General features: G+C 36.6%; 1 non-coding gene across 1 annotated transcript; it reads left to right on the forward strand.

Moving 5' to 3' along the window:
• The first annotated feature begins 8,420 nt into the window (after nt 1-8,420).
• Nucleotides 8,421-8,493, forward strand: TRNAF-GAA (transfer RNA phenylalanine (anticodon GAA)). The gene has a single exon. It is a non-coding gene; the product is annotated as a tRNA-Phe (tRNA).
• Nucleotides 8,494-21,405: the final 12,912 nt, after the last annotated feature.

Genomic DNA, 21,405 nt, shown 5'->3' on the forward strand with positions numbered 1-21,405 from the left:
TTCCAACATCACGAGCTATTTTAATCTTGCCTTATTATTTTTTTATTTACATTTTATTTACTTTATTTTCATCATGTAATTATATTATATATTTAACACAAGGAACATTCCCGTTGTAGCCATTTAAACTACTTCATATATCAAAAGTCCTGCGCAGCATCTTTTAAATCCTAAAATTTTTATGGGGGAACACGATATCGTTTATACCTTGGTTTTTTATTAAAATAAATGAAATGGAACGAATTTATTATTATTTAAGTATTATTAGCATGGATTGGGACAAAAATTCCTGTAATGCGCGCCATGTGTCACTGGGTTCAACTTGATTGACGCTATATGGAACCTGTCGTCTACTGAGCTGGCTTCGACCCATTGCTGTGTTGTTATCCATTTAGTGAATCTGTAATTGTTTCTTTTAGATATGGATTCCATTAGATCAGATGTCTGGAACATCTTATTTTCCATATATGTAGCATATCTGGCAAAGTACAAATGGCATGCATCACGTGGATGATGATGATCGAATTTACTACTGCAGGCTTACCGTTATTAAGCTGAAACACAAGGTTTTCATTTATGTGGGAGTTTGGAGAAGGGATTCATGGTTAGTATTAATATTAAAATTAAATTTAGTAGTGGTAAATGACGTAAGGAATCATGGTTATACAGCATCAATCAGAATAGAAACAAAACTACCTATATCGTCTTTCCATCCCTTCTAACAATTTGACTAATCATTCTTTACATTTATTCAAACAACTCACTTTCACAACATCAGATGGAAGTTTGTTAAAACAATCAACTACACGCTATCTGAATGGAGATTTTCTCACATCTGCCTTGCATTTATCCTTTTTCAATTTAAATTTGTGTCGCTTGATGTTTACTGTTGGGTGAAAAAGTAAAGATGCCAACAGAATTTAGTTTACTCAATCCATTTAAAGTCTTAAATTCCTCAACAACGTCTCCTCGCAGGTTTATAGTTTCCAAGAGCAGAAATTTGCAGAACTCAATTCTTTTATGGTAAGAGTACCCTTTTGTGTCGTTGGCTAATCTGGTTACTGTTCTTTTCACTCGCTCCGAGGCATTTACATCCTTTGTAAAATTAGGTTTCCAAATCCGTAGCCATCGTAGATAGCACAGTGGATATAATCAGCGTCCTTCTCATACCGGGTGGAAAAGGTCTCAGTTTGAGTCTTGTAAATGGTGTTTTTATCGTTTTATTTTTTCACAATGTGCCTGCTTTCTCAGGCGGGTATTATTATATGGTTTTTTCTCCATAATACTCAGATTTTCCGTCCAGCAAAAGGCAAATAAAACATAGAATATACTCAATATTTGTACAGTCACAAAATACTAACGTTTCAAAGCCTTAGTTGATCTGGCGCTTAACAACAACGAAAGAAATATAGACCTGTATGCCTAATGTGACCTAATCATTGCCTAATACACTGGGACAACTACCTTCTTGTCCGTGCTGGCAACATTCCTGTATTACATTGATAGAACCCCCATGAGCTGCCCTAGCAGTCTGTCTGCACTGTTTAGACAACTTCACCTCAGACTATACAATTATCCCTAGGTTTTCATTGTATCCCACTACGTTCAGTGTTGCACCATCAACACTGGGATTAATTCTATTATTTTACTGGGATTACTGCTACTTATTTGTAAATGTCAAACTTCAATTTCCACTTCTTAGCCCATCTTCCTAATATTTTAAGTCTTTCCACAGTAGTATTCCTTGATTCTTGTTATTAACCATCCTGTTAACCTATAGTGGAGGACAAAAAACTGCATCACTTGTGAATTTTGAAAATAATGTGTTTTGCGCTGCATTGTAGGTTGCAGAAATGTTCGAAAAACATTTGTTAGATGGGATATATATCTCTGTGAATGAAATACAATAAAAAGACTACCGGATATACCTAAATGCCATGAATATCTTCCCAAAGGGTAAAATGTTAATTAATGGAAATATGAGAAATCATGCAAATGGCAATCATGACAACCAAACATACATTTTATTGCATTTACGTGTACAAAGTGAAATAACAAGTTAACGTAATTGTATTATGCACTGTCAATCAGTAAAATAAGTTCTCAACATTTTATTATTCCTCCTCAAGCTGCAGTTACAACCTTGCAACGACATGGCATAGAATTAATCAATTTCTGGATATATGGTTGCCCAGTTTTGTGGTACCTCACCCTTACAATGTTCTCCTGCAGCTGAATCTTACTTGTTGACTTCTGAGCAATTTTAGACATTATGTGCCAGTAATTTTCAATATTTGAAATCTGACTGTTGCCGTGCCAGTCCAACACTGTAATGTCAGAATTTCTGAGGTATGACTGCACCTTAAGGGAGAAAAACGAGGGAAAACATTGGTGTAAGTTTTAAGTCTTGTGAGACAAGAAGGCAAACTCATCATTAAATCTAAATAGCATAAAACTTACCAATTTTGCTGCGTGGCAAGGTGCTGAGTCCTGTTGAAAAATGCAGTTTTGGACTTCTGTGTGGTGATCCCTAATAACGGGTTTCAGGCACTTCTCCAAGATAGCAGTGTATTTCTGCATTTACCGTTCCGTTAATAAACTTAATTCGCCTCACCCCTTTGCTTGTTTTGCATCCCCAGACCATCTGAGCGGCGGGGAACTTTACAGTCGGTGTTATGCAGTCAGGATGGTATGCCTCCGATATTCGTCTTCTGACATATTGCTTCCCATCCGAGCCATGTATATTTCACCACTAGTTTTTGATTTTTTTCCTACAGGTTGGACAACCTGTGGGATAGAATGCATCCGCTGGTATTGCACTACCTCCAATGGATGCGAACTTGGTGCATATAAGCACTAAATAGCAGTACTAGTCCCATCTAACCGCGCCTAGAGACGGGTGCAAGGAAGCGACTGACCAGGTGTTTGTTATGCTTGTGTTTGTTTACAGAAACACACAGACACAGCATTCTCAGTCCCTTAGACTTACAAGGTGGAGTTTGACCTGTGTCTAAGTGCCACCCAAAACATGTGTTAGATAGATACATGCATATCGTTTATAATACATGTATATAGAATGGATACAGATATATGAGAATGTACATAAAATATATATAAATCTTCTGTATAAATGCTGTATATAAATGGATGTAAAAAAAAAAATATATATATATATATAAAAATTCTTGAGACTGTATATAAAATTGTGTGTATAATAAATTAAATGAAAATGAATACAGGTTGAATTTCGATTGGTCAGAAAAGATGGTGTCCCATTGCTCTTTTGTCCATGAAACATGCGTTTTATGGACAAAAGTCGCTTCTTCCTCATTTGTTGGGTCAACAAAGGCTTCTTCTTCTTCGGTCGATAGGCATGCAGACCACATTCCGAAAGAAGTCTTTGGATAGTTGGTGCATTTGTTTCAACATCAGAGGCCATCTCAAAGTCCAGTTTTAGATCAGGAGCAGTAGCATGGCGATTACGAAGGCATAGCCGTTTCAAATATCGATCTTGGGAAGGCGTAGTCACTCTCTTAAGGCCTGATCTAGGTCTTCTCTTCACATCACTGGTTTCACGCTTTAATTTCAGCACCCTCCGCAAAACTGGATGCTAATGAGCGTGTATACCCTTCCAATGCCTTATTTATAGAAACGGCTGATGCAATACCTTGTAATTACTGTCGATGCAATACCTTGTAATTACTGTCGATGCAATAGAAACGTTATCTGACGCAATACCTTTGCTTTGCGACAAACAAAATGACTGCAATCAAACAATATCTTATACGTTTCACTAAAAATGTTACTTTTTTAAGGTGATGCAGTTTTTTGTCCGCCACTGTATGTATCATCTGCAAACTTAGACACTAAGCTTGCTATACCTTCATCGATATCATTAATAAATATAGAAAACAACAATGGCCCAGCCCTGAACCCCCTGGGAGGCCAACTTATAACGTTAGTTCACAAAGAGCAGTTCTCATTAATAACCACTCTCTGCCTTCTCCCACTCAACGACCCCTTCTCCCTCCAGTTTGTAAACGTAAATATTTACAAACTGGAGCAAACATTTGGAAGTGCCTTTATAGAGAGATGGAAATATAATGAAACTATCATGTTGGAAACAAGAGCATTTCCAATACGATAGCTTCAAAATAAAGCAGCCAGAATTATACTGCCGACCCCCGGGATCAAACCACGGACCTTTAGATTTTCAGTCTCCCAACTGAGCTATTTCGGCAGTGAATTAATTACTTGTATGATGGCTTAAAATGTGGTTACACACATCAGTATCGTTGATAAATATTGAAAACAGTAAAGGGCCTAGCAATGAACCAAGAGGGACTCCGCAAATAATATTAATCTAAAAGAGCAGTGCCTATTGATAATCAATTTGCGTGTTCTGCTGCCCAATAGTGTGATTAAGTATTGGAATAAACTCTAACATACTTTTGTAGAGGCTGGAAGTTCATCTGCATTTGAAGAGAGAATGTACAAATACTTTAAAGAAGTAAATGAGGTGAGTAAAGTTGGTATTAATTATCTTCTGTTCCTTGTGGATAACGAGGAATATCGGCGATATACTAATTTGCTACAGCGAAATATTCAAACAAAAATTAGTCAATGTGTGGATGTTGAAGTTATTCTGCAAACCAGAATAGAACAATAATGTTGGGTTGTTTGAAAGCACAATAAATAAGTGAATATAAGCTTACTTATTTATTAATAATAAATAAGTGAGTGCTGCCATCTATTGGAGACAATGAAGAGAGCAGACGTATTTTAAGTTGGCGCCAGGGGCTTAATTGAATTGATTAAAATCGAAAGAAATTTTTGTTTAAATTTAATTTCTGTAATTTTTAAACCTTACTTTAGTAATTTTGTAACTTTTTTATTTTAATAATTTTGTGAAATTAATTTATAAATTTTTTTATAAATTTAATCCATAACTTTCCTAAAATACTTCTGTAGCTTAATTTTAACTTCATTAGTGGGTAGAATTTTGATTAGACTTTAGTGCTAGGGAAAATCTTAGAGGCAATGATTAAGAGAGTGCATTCCAGGGACATTTAGATAGAAATGGCATTCTGAAGAGCGCGCAATATGGTCTTAAGGGAAAATGATGTTTAACTAATCTAGTATGCTGTTTTGACACCATACTCTTGAGCTGGATGTAAGGAACAATTTTGACATAGTTCATTTGGAATTTAGCAAGACATTTGATTCAGTCCCTTATGAGAGGTCACTTTAACTTGGGATTGCTGAAAGATTCTAAGTTGGATTGCAGAATGGCTGCAGGGCAGAAGGCGGAGGGTTCTGAATAATGGACATTCTTCATATTGGTATAAAGTCAGTGGTAGAGATCCCAGGGATCTGTTTTTGGACCACTGTTGTTTCTAATTTTCATAAACGACATTGACGAAGTGATAAAGGCGGTGATGTCAAAACTTGCAGACGACCTAAAGATTGGGTAAGTTGTTAATGATAATTGCCAATGAGAGCTCTTTCAGGATGACTTAAACAGGCTTCAGGTATGGTCAGAAAAGTGGTAGCTGTGTTTTAATGCAGGAAAATCTTACACTTGGGAACAGTAACCCCGAAATAAATTATACACTTGTTGGCGTTGAATTACAAACAGTAGACGAAGAAAGGCTCTGGAAGTTACGATACGGGCAGTCAGTAAACAGGGCAGTCAGGAAAGTTCACGGTGTCCTATCGATGAGTTTTCGAACAATATCTTGTAGAGATAAAGAAGCCATAATCCCACTGTACAAAGCAGTTGTAAGACTGTATTTGAAAATTTGGAAGCGTGTCCAAGTATGGAGCCCTCATTTGAAAAGAAAAAAAGAAGAAAAAAGATATTGAACTTCTTGAAAGTGTCCAAAGATGGGAAACTCGCATGAGGAGAGATTTCGATTATGTGGGCTACATAGCATTGCAATCAGGCACTTTAGAGGTGTCTGACTGCATAATTTTCACGGTTTTAAAGAATTCCATAACTAGGCGCCATAAATTCGAATTACAGGCAGTGCCGGATTAAGGCACTGGCTAGCAGGGCTCTTACCCGGGTCGCCATTCTGTAAGGGACGCCGAATTTTACAAATCATGAAAAAAAAATCATATATATATATATATATATATCCTTAGTAAAGAGGGTACCGAAATATCTTTCTGCCCGAGACACGAAAATACCTTGGTCTGGCACTGATTACAGGGGAAACGGTTTAGACTAGATTGCTGGAAGTTCTTTTAATCAGCGAGTCATTGATTTCTGGAACAGGTTGCCTTCGCAGATAGTTAAGGCTGACAGTTTGAAGAAATTCAAAGGTCAATTAGATAGTTACCTACGTGAGGAAGGAAGCACATAAATAGTCTACTTTCTTATCTATTTTTTCCGTTTGATGTGCGCCAAAAACAATATATTACATGTTTTAAATTTATAATTGTTTCTTTTTTTTATATTTATATTTGTTAGTAGAAAGAATTGAAGTTCGCAGTTAAGGATTAAATTTACAAAATAATGCAGAAATTAATTTCACAAAATCTGAAATGAGATTTAAACATTACAAAAATTAAATTTTCATAAATATAAAACAAAAATCTTCTCTACTAGATGGAGCTAAAGGAAAGCGTGTAGTTGTCAGCCGAAATAGCTCAGTTGGGAGAGCGTTAGACTGAAGATCTAAAGGTCCCGGGTTTCGGCAGTTGTTTTATCTTTTTATTTTTATATTGACTAGCCCTGGAGGTGTAGACGTCGATTGACGTTCATTATATTTACCACTGGATCAAATGAAATGCTGTAATTTCTTATTTTCAACAAAGAAACAACCAAACAGCAGCATAGAGACAGATGAAGAAAACAAAGGAAATCAGTATGTCATGGGAAAGCACATATTTGAGTGGTCTGGATGATTGTTATTTATTACGATATACTGTATTAGAAAAAGTACGAGAGGCACTAATATGATCGATTTTGGTCCTCATCAAGGAGCCAAACACATCCAAAATTTCACAGTGCAGGAAATAATAACGAGCAGTGACAACAACGTCATAAATTGGTGTTGCCCAAAGAGATTTCTGTAGTTTGTTATATAGTGTTATATAGTCCCTTCTCTTGAAATTTCCAGAAATTTCAAGAGAAGGGACTATAGTGGATTGAAATACTTCTTTCATTCAGTTGTGGACTGTCAATACACCATGGGAAAATAATAAATGACAATTATTCAGATGGCTCAAACATGTGCTTTCAATTACAAGGTTTGTTCAAATATTTAAAGTATTCAAGAGATTTATCCTGGAAGTTACAAATGCATTTGTTCTGAGAAGTTCTGGAAAAGAAATGCTACAGCGGATGACCAGAGAGGTTAAGGTTTTAATTGAGCAAACGAAAAAAAGCCTGTGACGGCTACAGACTATTGTGAGATTCGGATTTTTACAAATTTTATAAGCATATATGTAACAAAACCACTGATGGGAAAAGAGAAGCGAAAGTTAAACTGGAACACACTAGCGAAGGGAGAAAAAATGGGAGGCAAATAATTCTTTTTGTACTGTACACAAGAAAGAAGTGAATAAATCAAATAAGCCTCGTACTTGATCGAAGTGAAATGGTCATAAAAACAAAACAAAACTAAAAATATTTTTACTTTTATAACAATCTTTTCAGTAGAGACACCGTTTGAACTACGAGGGAACAGCGAGGCAGCCCTTGATGTACAATTGGATTAATGGCCTTCTAAAAGGTAAGAGAAAAAGAGTAGTCTTAAATGGTCATTCCTTAGGGCGGATCAGCATGGCAAGTGTAGTCCCTCAGGGACCAGTATCGAAGCGACATTTCTTTTGCATTTTCACCCCAAATTTAAAATGTTGGGTAGTGACACAAGGCTGGGTCTCATGAAGTTTGCCTTCGGGTAGCACGTTGTAAATTGAAATGTTTACCACGGTCGTTGAAATGGAGAGTCTGGTAAAGTTCCAAGGGGAATTGGACAGCCAATTTTTGGCAATGGATGAGTAGTTTAGAATTTTTACGATTTTTTTTCTTTTTCTTTTTTTTTTTTTTCTGGCAGTTGAAGAAAACGTCTGCTTCTTTGCATAATTTAGCCATTCTAATATTAATACTAATACAAATTGGAAAAATTCCTTATTTTAAGGAAAATAAGTTATAACTATAAATATAAATTCTAAGTACTGTATAAATACTGCTTCTATTCATGGTGAATGATAGAATTTATTTGTCTTGTTTCAGGATAAAGGATTGAAATAAACACAGCTCAATTGGGATGCGATGTCCTCTGGCTCGCTCAATACATTAATTTTGTTTGGATCGACCTTGAAACGCAAAAGTTATGAAGGGGAGGAAATAAATATAAAACAAAAATGTTCTCTATTAGACGGAGGAAAAGAAAAGAATTAAATCGTCAGCCGAAATAGCTCAGTTGGGAGAGCGTTAGACTGAAGATCTAAAGGTCCCTGGTTCGATCCCGGGTTTCGGCAGGTGCTTTTTATTTTAACGTTGACTAGCCCTGGAGGTGTAGATGTCGACTGACGTTCATTATAATTACCACTGGATCAAATGAAATGCTGTAATTTCTTATTTTAAACAAAGAAACAACCAAACAGCAGCATAGAGACAGATGAAGAAAACAAAGGAGATCAGCAGATGCTTTGTAAATGGCATTTGTTTAGCAGGAAACTGAACAAATGGACATTGTAATTTATTTTTATCAGTTACATGATATCGGAGGAAGGGGTAGATTAATGAAGTTAAACATAGATAAACAGGAGGCAAACACAAAGATAAAATAGGAAATCTGAAACACACACACACACACACAAGAATTAGAGAGAAGGAGTCTGGAGAGAGAAATTGTTCAGTTATCCATTTACTGGGTAAATGAATAAAGGGAGTAATTTTAAAATCGCAATAAATTTAAAATTACACAATGTCATAATATTAGAAATATCGGCCACATTGGTATTTACACAGTGCAAAGGAAATGTATTCAAATGACATGTACGTGTCAGCTTTAAATACCATATAATCAACAACCAAAATTCTACGTAGGCATACTTTGAACAGCTTGTGTCCTATTATGATAATTTGTTCGAATAACCCAGAAGAAAATTCAAATCCCCTTGTTAAAGTTAAGTGAAGGTAAGCCTTATCTTGAGCCGATAAAACCAGCTTAGTCATTCATAAGCTAATTTGGTGCCATCTGTCGGCATCAACTCAAACAACTGCAAATTTAAATTCTCACAGCTTTTCATATAAATGAAGTGCTTGTATTTCACTGTAAATAATATCTACATATATTACTTATTTATATACAGCCAAAATGTCCTATTAGGAGTCCATATCGACTATTTTTTTTTGTTTCTCTCTTTTTAATTTTTGTAAATCTGGTTATAACGAACTGTCGATGAATTCTTTGTTGTATTGTTTACAATAATTTAAAAAAAAATTCAAATATTATATGAAATTTCATTAAAAAATTTCTAAACTGTTTTAAATAAATTATGCACTACGTAATTTAAATTCAAGCTCAGTGGCTTTTTTTAAATTGACATTGAATTTTAAATTACATAGTACATAATTTATTTCAAAGGTTTTAGGAATTTTTAAGAGAAATTTTCTAGATTTTTTTAAATTTAAAAGTACGGAAATAGGCAAGACGAAAGATTTAAGCGACTTTAAAAGTACAATGGTAGTCGCTGTTGACGTCTACAAATTATTATTATTATTATTATTATTATTATTATTATTATTATTATTATTATTATTATTATTATTAGCCATATCGTTCAAACAAAATGTAACTTCTGATATTCCAAGTAGATGGAGCCACATTAGATAATTGTAAATGATTGTATGTGGCTCCATCTAGTTGGACTAATCAGAAGTATATCAATAAACTGTATCATGAATGTAATGAAAGTTTGTCTGCTTTGTTACTCAAACGTGACAGAAGTCGACTTTGCATGCGCATTGCTAAACTCTACAATAGGTTGTAAATTAATAAAACTAAAAGTGAGATTAAATATCAATAAATTAATATAACAAAATAAATAAAACTAAAGAGAAAAAGGGATTTCAAAATATCAAGAAAAAAGGTTTATTAAACCTTTTAAAAAGTATGCCTTTTTAAAAGTGTTATTTAAATAAAAGTGTGATTTAAAATGAATAAACACTCTTAATTTAAGACTTTTAAATGTGATTTAAAATACTGCTACCTGGTGGCGCTACTTGCTATTTAAGTTCTGCGGACTGCTTGCAACAACTATTTGAGATATACTTCTCTCTTTGCTCACTAGATGGAGCTACACTTTTAAAGGATATTTACAGAATACTACAAGATAATATTTCTCAGTGGTCCTCCAATCCCTGGGGATGGTAGAAATTTTCCAGGAGTCAGCGAATAACGTTCGAAATTTTTTTTTATTTAAAAACTAAAAAAATTACGGCACAGAAACAAATTTTTTTAAGATTGATGTAAAATTTTTCAATTTACAAACACGATATACTGATAACTCCTGGCCTTAGTTACCTATGTGCAAATTCATATAAAATAATATATTGTAAGATGTAGAACTTACAAATTAAAATAGAAATATTTGTTTTGCTAAAATAAATCCAGGAAGGACAATGGAAAGTGAGAATTAGCATTAATGCCCGTGTATTAAGTTAAAGATAGTAAGTATTAAGATTGGATATTTAGTTTTAATGTAAATGAGGTTAAAATTGGATAAACACTGGATTTAGGAGTGGACAGTTTTAGAGGTGTGATTAAAATAGTGGCTAAAGGTAAACAAGTAATTTAAATAATACAAGAGAACAAACAGAGACAGTGCATGACTAGGGAAGGAGAGACATTGGAGAACAGGCATGAAAGGGTTGCTGAGGGTAAGAACAAAAGGACCGTAAAATGGGATTATGAAGCGAAGCGTCTCTTTTGATCTAAGCCACCATTAGGAAGTAAACAGGAAATTAGTGGACGTCCAGTGTTTGCGTTAAAAGAAAATGGCGTCAGGGCGAGTAAATTTTGGATAAATTTGGGTAAGCTCGATATATTTAGCAGAGGTCTGAACACGAAAATGAGTGTTTTGGAGGTTAGCGGCAAACATGAAAGGGCCATACTGTGATGTGAAAAAAAATAAGAAATTTCTAGATAGGGGTTGGTGTGTGTGCTAGGGAGACAGCTGTGGTGCGTTGTTTTAGTAAATAGGAAGAAATGGAAAATTAAACAGTATAGGGATTGGTTGGAGTCCTTGGGGGAGGCGTTCCAAACTTGAGGGAAAGAGTAAAGTTCGGGGGAATAATTTGAGAAAGTCCATTCTGTATCTGACTTCTCTGTGGTCTAAAGAGAGAAAGTCCTGAGTTTGCGGGTTGAAGTAGAAGTAGATTTTTTGGTGGTCAGAGTTCACATCTGGTGGTAGCAAGATGAAGAAGAAAAGAAAGAAAAAACGTGAGAGAAAGAAAGCCTGGTCCAGCATCGGAAGGCAGTGATAATGGCCAGTTGTGCAGATAAGTGAGCCGAGAAGAGAAAAAAAGTCTGGTCAGGCATCAGTGTGCCCAAGAAATGGAAGAAAGCCTGTCTGCCTCGAAGGAAGCCTGAAAGCAAGGAAATTGGAAGTAGCGGCCATTCCGGAACATAAGTCTGTTCCTGTTTTTTTTCTCTCAAATCCTGAACTCAAGGACTCATAACCTAGCCGTGTAAGAAATTGAGTGATAGTCCTTTTAAAAAGGGAACATTCCTGTTGTATTAGGCAGGTTAGTTACTGAAGTTGAGATAATTTGTTATGAAGGTTAATGAGTTTTAGTGAAGATAGTGATAAAAAGTGGTAATGGCAAAGAATTATTGAGTAATCATTGAGTGATGATTATGAAATAATGTAAGGGTGGTGCAGGGGTAATGAAAATGAAGTAATAGTATAAAGGAATCATTAAAGAAATCATATTTATAGGGGGTAGTACTGTAAGGATATGTTAACCTATAACATTAATTTAGGTCAGGTGCCAACAAGAGATAACATATCAGAAGATTTTCGAGATCTCGAGGGGTAATTTCTTTTGATTCCACTTAATCAGTGACCAGGATCCTCTCGCTAAATTGTGTGAGAGAAAACTCTTAACTAGGCAAGCAAGGCTTGTGTTACCTAGAATAACAGGACTCAAAGTGAAAACAAAACATGAAATTTATTACATACACATATACAACATAATATACAACTGAATTAAAAAGCATACAGTCCTAATATACAAAGTCGACTCAGAGATTTACCTTTCTTACCATTCAGATGTACCTTTCTTCAAGGGGTCGTTACCTTTCCTGGTTCACTTAACTGTCTTTCATAACCTTTTTGCTTATCATACTTAGCCTTCCCGTTACTTTTATACTCTTAAATATTTCCCCCTTTATTGTCTCGGGCCCTTTTTGCACTCCCTACATTTCTGCACTGCCCGACTTACTTTTCTCACTCCCCACCACGATCACCCCTTTAGTCACACTCCCTCTTACTCTTTCCACTTTTCTCTTTCACACTGGCGACCTCAACTTTTTCTCCGTAGTTTGACCCTCCTTCCCCAGGACTCTCTACCAATCCCAAGAATTCACCTAATCGTTCCCTCTTTTCTATTCGTTAAAAAACTTATCATAACTATCTTCCCAGTGTGCAAACCAAGCCATTTTCTTGTTTAGTACTCAGGGTTACACAATCCTTTCATATCTGCAGTCCGTCATCATTCCATGCTATAAAGCCATAGAATGACGACGTCGTCAATATATGGCTATTGCAATATATTGACGACTCTTTATAGCCATATATTGGAATATCTTAAAATTCATATCTTATAAAAGCCTGATCTTGCTTTATGAAAACAAAACAAGGCTTTTAAGAATGTTCAAGAGCGTGTTTGAAAACGTTATTGCGCAACCAGAGACATGCAGTACAATTCGCCACTGTTTGTATGGTATACTGCACTCAAGAACAACCCTGAAACAGCAGTAATCTTTCCCATGCTGCCTTGGGCCACACAGCAGTCAAGCACGAGAACATGATCAAAGTAATTGCAGCTTTATTGGAACATGACACTTCAGAAGCAAAGTAATGTAAGCTTGTAAGAACAGTTTTTTCCACCGTTGTGGACAGTATCTGCACGAAGAAGGACTCGATTATGGTGTCTGGTCTCTGGAAACCGCCAGGCATGTTTTTTTTTTACCAGCAATGCCCAATAAGATTAAGCTATTGATCAGTTAATGTGATATTCTTGCCTTCGACAACAAAACTGGAAATAATGATATGATTGAAAAAGTCACCTAAGACTTTCTCAACTATCACTCATTATTATTTGTTTCTTCGCAGATATTGTCCATCAATTCTTTATATACAAAAGAAAGCCATCATCATGGCCCCAATTAGGCTGACTATTTTATTCTTCTCTAAATTCATTTAAGCTTGAAATAATTTTAGAGTAGTAAAAGAGACATACCGCCTCACTAGCATTTAGAGTTTTCCTCTTTCTTTTGATTATTACGAGTATGTGATATTTGAGTGGACTTTATTTATTTCCTTAAATTTTGGTATGTTGGTGTTTAAGTCAGACTATTAGTATGCTGTCACTGTTGAATCTTTCATGGTTTATTTTTGTTTGGCAGTGCTGATTGTCACTGGACAGTCCAATGAGCTGCAATATCGTTTCCTGCCTCATTAATAGTATCCATGATACTATTAATGAGCTCTGCCTTATTGCATTGAGCGTAATGGATTGAATGAATTCTTCTGTTGAAGCGCTAGCAACTTTCTGGACGAAAAACCAGAGTTTCCAGGAGACAAAACCATGTTACCCTCGCCTGAGACCAACTAACTCGGCCACGTTGTGAAAAAGACCCATAAAAATTCCTCGTGCCATCCATGGGACTCGAACTCAGGTCTTTTCCACGCCGTGTGGAGAGGACGTCGATTCTATTAACTGTGCTGCTCACGAGGGGTTCAAGAAATGGATCCTACTCCTTTGCGATAATGCTCTGCCCCGCACTGACAATAAGACCATTCAACACTCTTATTTGTAAATCTGTACAATCTTCTTTACAGTGCAGATAGTTCGGAATTGTACCATTCCAAACTGTTAAAAGAACTTTTCCAAGGATAGAAATTTGACAGCTTTCTGCAGTACGGGAATTTGTTTTTCAGTGACTAAACTCTTCATGAAGAATTATAAGTTTCAGAAATGCTGGACCTCTCACATCGATGGATACTACCATACGAAAAGCTGGTTTGATAGCATGAAAACATCACGGGGCATTGAAGATAGACGCTAATGAAATCGTCACAGATTGTGGTGAGAGGAGTTATTTCTTAGAAACATGTTAGAGAGAGAGAAAGTCTTCGATCTTTCTTAGGTGGTGTGGTATGACGTGGCATCATCATTCTGTCACTCATGTGAAAGATTTCAAGTGATTAATATGCCACACGTAGCCAGTCTAGACACGCAAAAGTTAGAACATACTTCAGGAAAGTTTCCATTGCTTTCGTCGAAGAGAAAAGCCGAAATTGGTTGCATTAAAGGGAGAAAACTGTTACAGCGCGAAAGACATCTATCACCTTACATCGTGTTAAGAAATTCGGTAGACAGAAAGGCAAAAAAGAAGGACAGGGAATGGTAAGAAAAATAAATGAAGACAAGAACCTAAAGATAAAGGATTAAAGGAAAAGATAAAATAAAATAAATGGAAAAAAGGAACAAACAAGACCACATTTCTGTGGACTTCAAATCTGAGATTAACCAGTTTATTCATTTATTCTTTTTCAATGAAATTCTTCAGCAAGAAGCATCTTACGAAAATGCTTTTTATTATACTCAAATCTACGAAACTGATCGTTTGTTTGGGGAGTTATTCGCAAGACATATATTGACTTCCAAAAATTGAGTTACTCTGTAAGACCCAATAACATTGACTCTGAAAGGAAATATCTATTTTCATCAATCAATATCACGAGACCGTGACTACTGAAAACTGAGGGATCAGTTGTTTGAAATTTAGGCATTTAATGGAGAGTTCGATCACTTCTTACAGCTAAAGAGCTGAAGATCGGGCTGCATACTTAATTTGAATAACAGTTGAGGACTAATGTGAAAGAGCATTAATATCCGTCAAATGAATTCAATGTCTAGAGCTTCTGTAAAGCCCAGAATAGGGGGATAAATTTTATACACCTTGCCCACTAACAAATGAAACTTGATGTTAACATACACGTGATCAATGCTAATAACAGCAGACGACCCAAGAGACATTCTCTCGGCGAATGCTGCGATGTCAACAGCATGGTGGTTGGACACTGGAGGACTGGAAACGATTACGCTGGTGGGATGCGTCCAAATACCTAGTACAGCACGCCGATGGACGCCTTCATGTGTGGTGCAGGCAACACGAGTCCATGGGCCCATCGTACAGTGGCCACTATCGAAGCAGGTGGTGGTGGTTGCTTAATATGGGACATGATTTTCTGGCAAGAACTAGTACTTTTGGTGCGTGTGGACCAAAGTTTTACTAGTGAGGTCTACCGGCAGCTCTTTGGAGACCATGTGCACCCTGCCGTGTTGATTTTTTTCCCAGACAGAAACGACATCTTCCAAGACGACAATACGCCGTGTCAGCGGGACTGCACTATGCACGAGTGGTTCGAGGAACACAGCGAAGATATCACCCATCTTGATTGGCCTCCAAATTCGCCTGACCTCAATCCAACTGAACACCTGTGGGATGTTTTGGAACGGGAAGTCAGGTGTATGGACACGCAACTGTCATCTATTCCAATACTATGGAAAGCCTTGCAGCAGCATGGCTGCAGATTCCTGTGGATGTCTTCAGACATCTAGTGGAGGTCAATGAATAGCGAATAGAGGCTGCTCAAACGGTGTAAACGGTGGCCCAACACGGTATTAGGTCAGTGGTCATAATTCAGTGATCACTCAATGTAGGTTACGTCTCTGGAACGAATGTAATGTTTCTGGAGACTGTAGCACCATTATAATAATCATCTGCTGTGATACTTTCTTTCTCATTCTGCAATATTCATGATTTCAAAAAATCGATACCATTCACAACACAAACGCAGCAATCAATATCAATGGAAAAATTACTTTGTGTAGATTACATTTTGCTGCTTTTATCTTGACTTACATTTTTTATAGAGGCTAAATTGAATTCCTAATCGTCTGGAGATTCAATTATCTTCTGAGAGATATATTTACCTTAGCATTAAGTCGAGGGTTTCGTCAATTATATTTTTCTTGGCTGTTGATATAAGGAAATTTGATACTGGTGGTGGTATAATCAGACTTTACAGCATCCTACCAGTATCTCATTTCTCTTTACATAAAGGGAAAGCAACAGTTGAGCGAGGAATAAAACATAAAACTGATGTAACTTTAAACCATTTATGACTTAAAATAATAATGAAATACGGTTTTGCAAAGCTCTATGAAAAAGATATTGATGAAAGTTGAAACCCATCTGTGGAAGATATGTTTTCTGATGGGAGTTATTCGCGAGACGTTATGACTTTGTATTTCTTCAGAGATCGCGATGTTTTCTACTAAAACATGTGTTCGATGGCTTCCAGATTTCAGTCAAGGAGAGTGGTGTTGTCTTAGAGGGAGAAACAAGAAATATTCTGCACTTTTGCTCCACACTGAGTACTGAATTATGGTTTCTTCTCGTATCTCTTTACCAACCAGTTTTCGATGTGCCTTATCTTCGCGATTCAGACGGCGGAGGGGAGGATATTTGTGTCTGTTTGCCGGATCAAAATGTGCGAAGTGTAAGATTGATGACTTGACGTGGTTGTAGAGAGATGGGGACTGCCTTCAATGATAAATAGGCGATAGGTTCCTCTATGTCATTTCTACCCTTATTGTCTGGAGTATACGGCTCGTGAATAATATATAATAACGTTCAATCTAGGGTGTACCATCAGCGGCTGCGTACATACGGGGAACCATGGCGTTGTGTGTTGGACAGAAACGATGAATTTGGGAATAAAGCATTCGCTGCGGATTATGCGTAATGAATCACATCGTGTTGTTGCCAACACAGAGAGAATGCATCGAAGCGAAGGAAAGATAAACAAATGCATTGATAGGGGGAGAACATTGATCAGGTGAGCGATGAAAGGATAAAGTGAATGGTCCAGAGAGAAAAGGATGCAGAAATCTGAAGGAAAAAGGGGGAAAAACAGAAAGATGGAGAAATAGAGCGAGTAAGGAAGAAAGAGAGAAAGGCAAATAGAGCAAGAGGAGAGAGAGATAGTAAGAAAGAAAGAAAGAAAGAAAGAGAGAGAGAGAGTTGAAAAGAAAGGGAGACATAGGAGAGCGAGTGGAAAAGAAAGAAAGCGAGAAAAGATGAACAAAATGGAAAAAGGAGAGAGGGGTGAAAAAGAAGGGGAAAAACACAGGGCGAATGCATCGAAGCGACAGAGAGAGATAAACAAATGTATTGGTGGGGGAAACACTGATCAAGTGTGAGATGAAAGGATAAAGGGAATGGTCGAGAGAGAAAAGGATGCAAAAATCTGAAGGACAAGGGGGGAAAACAGAAAGATGGAGAAATAGAGCGAGTAAGAAAGAAAGAGAGAAAGAGGAGAAAGAGTAAGACAGAAAGAGAGAGAGAAGAGGAGAGAGAAAAGGAAGAAAGAGGAGAGACAGACAAAAAGAGAAATAGGAGAGAGAGAAATAAAAAAGGGAGAAATAGGAGAGCGAGTGGAAAAGAGAGAAAGGATGGATAAAATGAAAAAGGAGAAAGGGGTGAAGAAAGAAGGGAAAAATATAAAAGAAGAGGAAGAAGAAATAAGAAAAATAAAGATAAGGAGAGAGAGAGTGGCGAATAAGTAGAAAAGAAAGGAAGAAGAGAGAAGAAAGAAAGAAAAATGAAATAAAGAGCACATAGGGAAAAAGAGACAGAAAATAGAGAAAGAGAGACAAAAAATAGAGGAGATAGAAAAGAGACAGAAAATAGAGGAAATGGGGGGGGGAAGAGACAGGAAAGAGAGTGGAAATAGGGTAAAAGAGGCAGAACCAGAGAAGAGAAAGATAAGAAAAGGGGAACGGATAAAAAGAATAATATAACTAAATCTTCATTGAAAGATGAAGAGAGAAACAAATATTCAGGAAGGAAAAATGGGGAGAAAGAGATGAAGAGAAAAGATTAATGAGCTGCAAGGAACAGAGCAAAGGAAACCAGTAGAGAGCAAAAGAGAAAGGCAGAAAAAAAAAGTAAAAAAAAAAATGGAGATGGGGACAGAAAGGAAAGGAATAAAATGAGAAATGGGGAAATGAGTAGGAGATGAAGGAGATATAAGATGGATAAAGATAGAGAGAAGAGGAAGGGATAGGGTGGAGCGTATAAGGAAAAGGGGAAAGGGAGAAAAGAAAAGAAGAAAAACAGTAAAAGAGAGAAAAATAAATAAAAGGAAAAAAGCAAGAAAGAGGAATAGGAGGAAAAGGAAGATACAGAAAGAGAGAAAAGAAGATAAAAAACGGAGATAAAGGATAAATAATGCAGAGAAAAAAGAGAAGGGATAGAGAAGGAAAGAGTTATATAGATTTAGAAAGGTGAAGGGGAAATGGAAAACAAACTACGAGAAGGAAGGAAAGAAAATAGGTAGAGAGAAAGAGGTAGGAGAATGAACAAAACGAGAGAGAGAGAGAGAGAGAGAGAGAGAGTGGGAGGGAGAAATTAAAAATAAAAAGTAAAACTAAAAACAACACCACTTATTTTATTTATTTTTTTTGCAAAAAAATTTATTTTTTTCCATCAACATCCATGAATGAATTGCATTCACCACTCGGAAAGATGAAATATTCCGATGCTCTCGGAACCGGAACGCTGCAAAATTTTGACAACTGCCTAATGGGACGGACTTACGAACATGGATTCATACTTTCCAATTTCTTATTACTTAATAGAAACAAATAAAGCTGAGGACGGCGAAAAGAAATGAACTTCCTAAGGGCGCTACAGATGTCGTTGTTCTCTCGCATCCGATGTCAACATCAGTAATTAGAGAAGGAGCAGGAGCTACACTCTTCGCTTCCTCTTCTGCTGTATAAAAAACCTCAAAGTATTCGCTCTAAAAGAATCCGTTCGTCCATCGCTAAGAGCTAATTCCCTAACAGAGAGAGAGAGAGAGAGAGAGAGAGAGAGAGAGAGAGAGAGAGAGAGAGAGAGATTTGTTTGTCGGTTTGCAAGTGCAAGTCACTTTACTCACAAATCATTCGGAGTTAGCTTTGGGCGAATTTAAAATGGGTTGACATCGGTGAGAAGTCTTTAATGAACTGCGTTGGACATCCCTTTGCACGCGACACATTAAGATGTTGTCTCTCTGAACAAATGGTTTACTCCTTTGCTGGTTGGAGGCAATTTTTAAGAATGAAAAGCGACTCCTTTTTGTTTACAAAGTAAATATCGCTCATATTGTCTAAAAATCCTTGATAACATTAATCTAATTAAAATGTTTGCCAAATCAAGGCAGTTTCTCAAGGCTAAGTAACGCAAACAGAGAATTATCCATTACACTTTGCATAAAATTAAAAAAAACCTTTTAATTTTTTTAAATTAGAAACAAGTTGGAATTTCTGTGAACTTTTTATAATGCAGGACGTAGCCAGATAGCCTACCAATACTTAAGGTATACTCATGGGGTATTTGGCTACGTACCGAAGAGAAGGCAGTAGCCTTAGAAACGGATGTCGAAGTGCTGGCCGAGTTGTAGATAAATAAATATTTCTTTTTTGTTAAACATGAACAGGAAATGCATTTTCAAAATATACAATTCTGGTTACATCATATAAACAATCGAACAAACAAACATGTGATGGAGGGTTCATTGATGGTGGCCTGCGTTGTTCCATTCTCTTGTGAGAGGTAACCTTACTTCAGATCTATGAGTTCGAGTAGGACTCTTGCTCTGCTGTTTCCTAAGTAGGCTCCAATGGGTTTTCTGTGGAGCTGTCAAGAGGAGGAACGTCCCTCCTATAAAAGTCGTATATGATGGCCAACGCAACAATAATTAGGAAGTTGCACTTGGAGCGCGTGGTCTGTTCAAAGTGATGCAAGTGAACCTTGCAGCAACCAGTGGATACTCAATTATTTTACTACTCACAGGATGTTCTAGTAGGTGTATTTCCAGTCCCTGGAATAGTGCAGAACTTTGAGGCAAGGTAGTCCAAAGTTGTGTAGAATGGCTATAGTTGGGAGGACGTTGTGTTGCAGAGCCCATTAGATGTTTGTATCGAATATGAATGTTTTTTTTTTTTTTCTATGAAAAGTTCTACTAGAAGTTGGATGATGGCTCTTGGAGTGTGGAGAAGGGATTAAGGAGACTCTGTAGGTGAATGATGGAAAGATCGTGATTGCATGACGTGACATACTTAGCTGATATATTTTTTAGCTTTTAGTTAGCAGAGGTACTGTGGCTTCTGGTAATGTGAATGTAAAGATTGATGTAGGTGAAATTCCAGTAATATTTTCAATTTCTTGTGATGTCTGGAAGTGCTTTTGCAATGGCTGATTTCAAAGGTTTTTGTGATCTGGCATTCATGGGAAAGTGTTTTGAGTCCTTCTATCCCAAGTGCGGTTTTAGGGATTACCAATAGTCCTTAGTTCCGCTAAATACCATGTAGAAAAAAAAGGAGATGGTGATCAGTTACAAGGATCCCTCATCTATTTATTATAAAACAGAGACTTAGAGAGTACACCAAGAAGTAACTTTCTATCAGGTGTGTAATGGAGGTTTAATCCCTTCCAGCGTTCCACTGCGTCTTTAGAGAATGAAAGAATGAAGATAGCTGAAGTGGCACTGACACCTGTCCATTCTTTGGATTATAAGAGATGGCACAACATGGCGATAGGGTGTTTGCGTTTCATCTATAGCTCCTTAGGAGGATTCTTTAACGTTGCAGAGTTTTGATGGGTGGATGGTTGCATTTGGAGGAAGTCGGTAGAAGAGGTTATCACTGATTTCAAAAATTCCGAAGAATTTTTCTGGGAGCAGTTCGAGAGGAGATTTTTTAACACTGTCCAATTCAAATATCATTAATTAATGACCAGGACCAGAAAGGCATTTTAGATTATAAAAAGCACAATCAGGCATGCGCGATTTATCACATCTTGAAATACAGTTTTCAGATTAATCCGATAAATGATTTTAACTTAATTATCAGCAGCTCCCAGAATTTATTATTACTTTGTCCTCATTGACCTTCCATGGATTTTACTTGTTTTCCTTATCCGAAGACAAATTAATTAGTTACGAACATGCGCACATCTTTATTATTTTCGCCTTCATTTAAAGAGCTCATATACACGTTTCTATGACAACAGCATGGTCTAATTACTTTTAACAAGAAGA

The sequence above is a fragment of the Mastigoproctus giganteus genome, chromosome 5 (assembly GCF_048544385.1).
Source record: "Mastigoproctus giganteus isolate SK-2022 chromosome 5, ASM4854438v1, whole genome shotgun sequence".
Lineage (NCBI taxonomy): Eukaryota > Metazoa > Arthropoda > Arachnida > Uropygi > Thelyphonidae > Mastigoproctus > Mastigoproctus giganteus.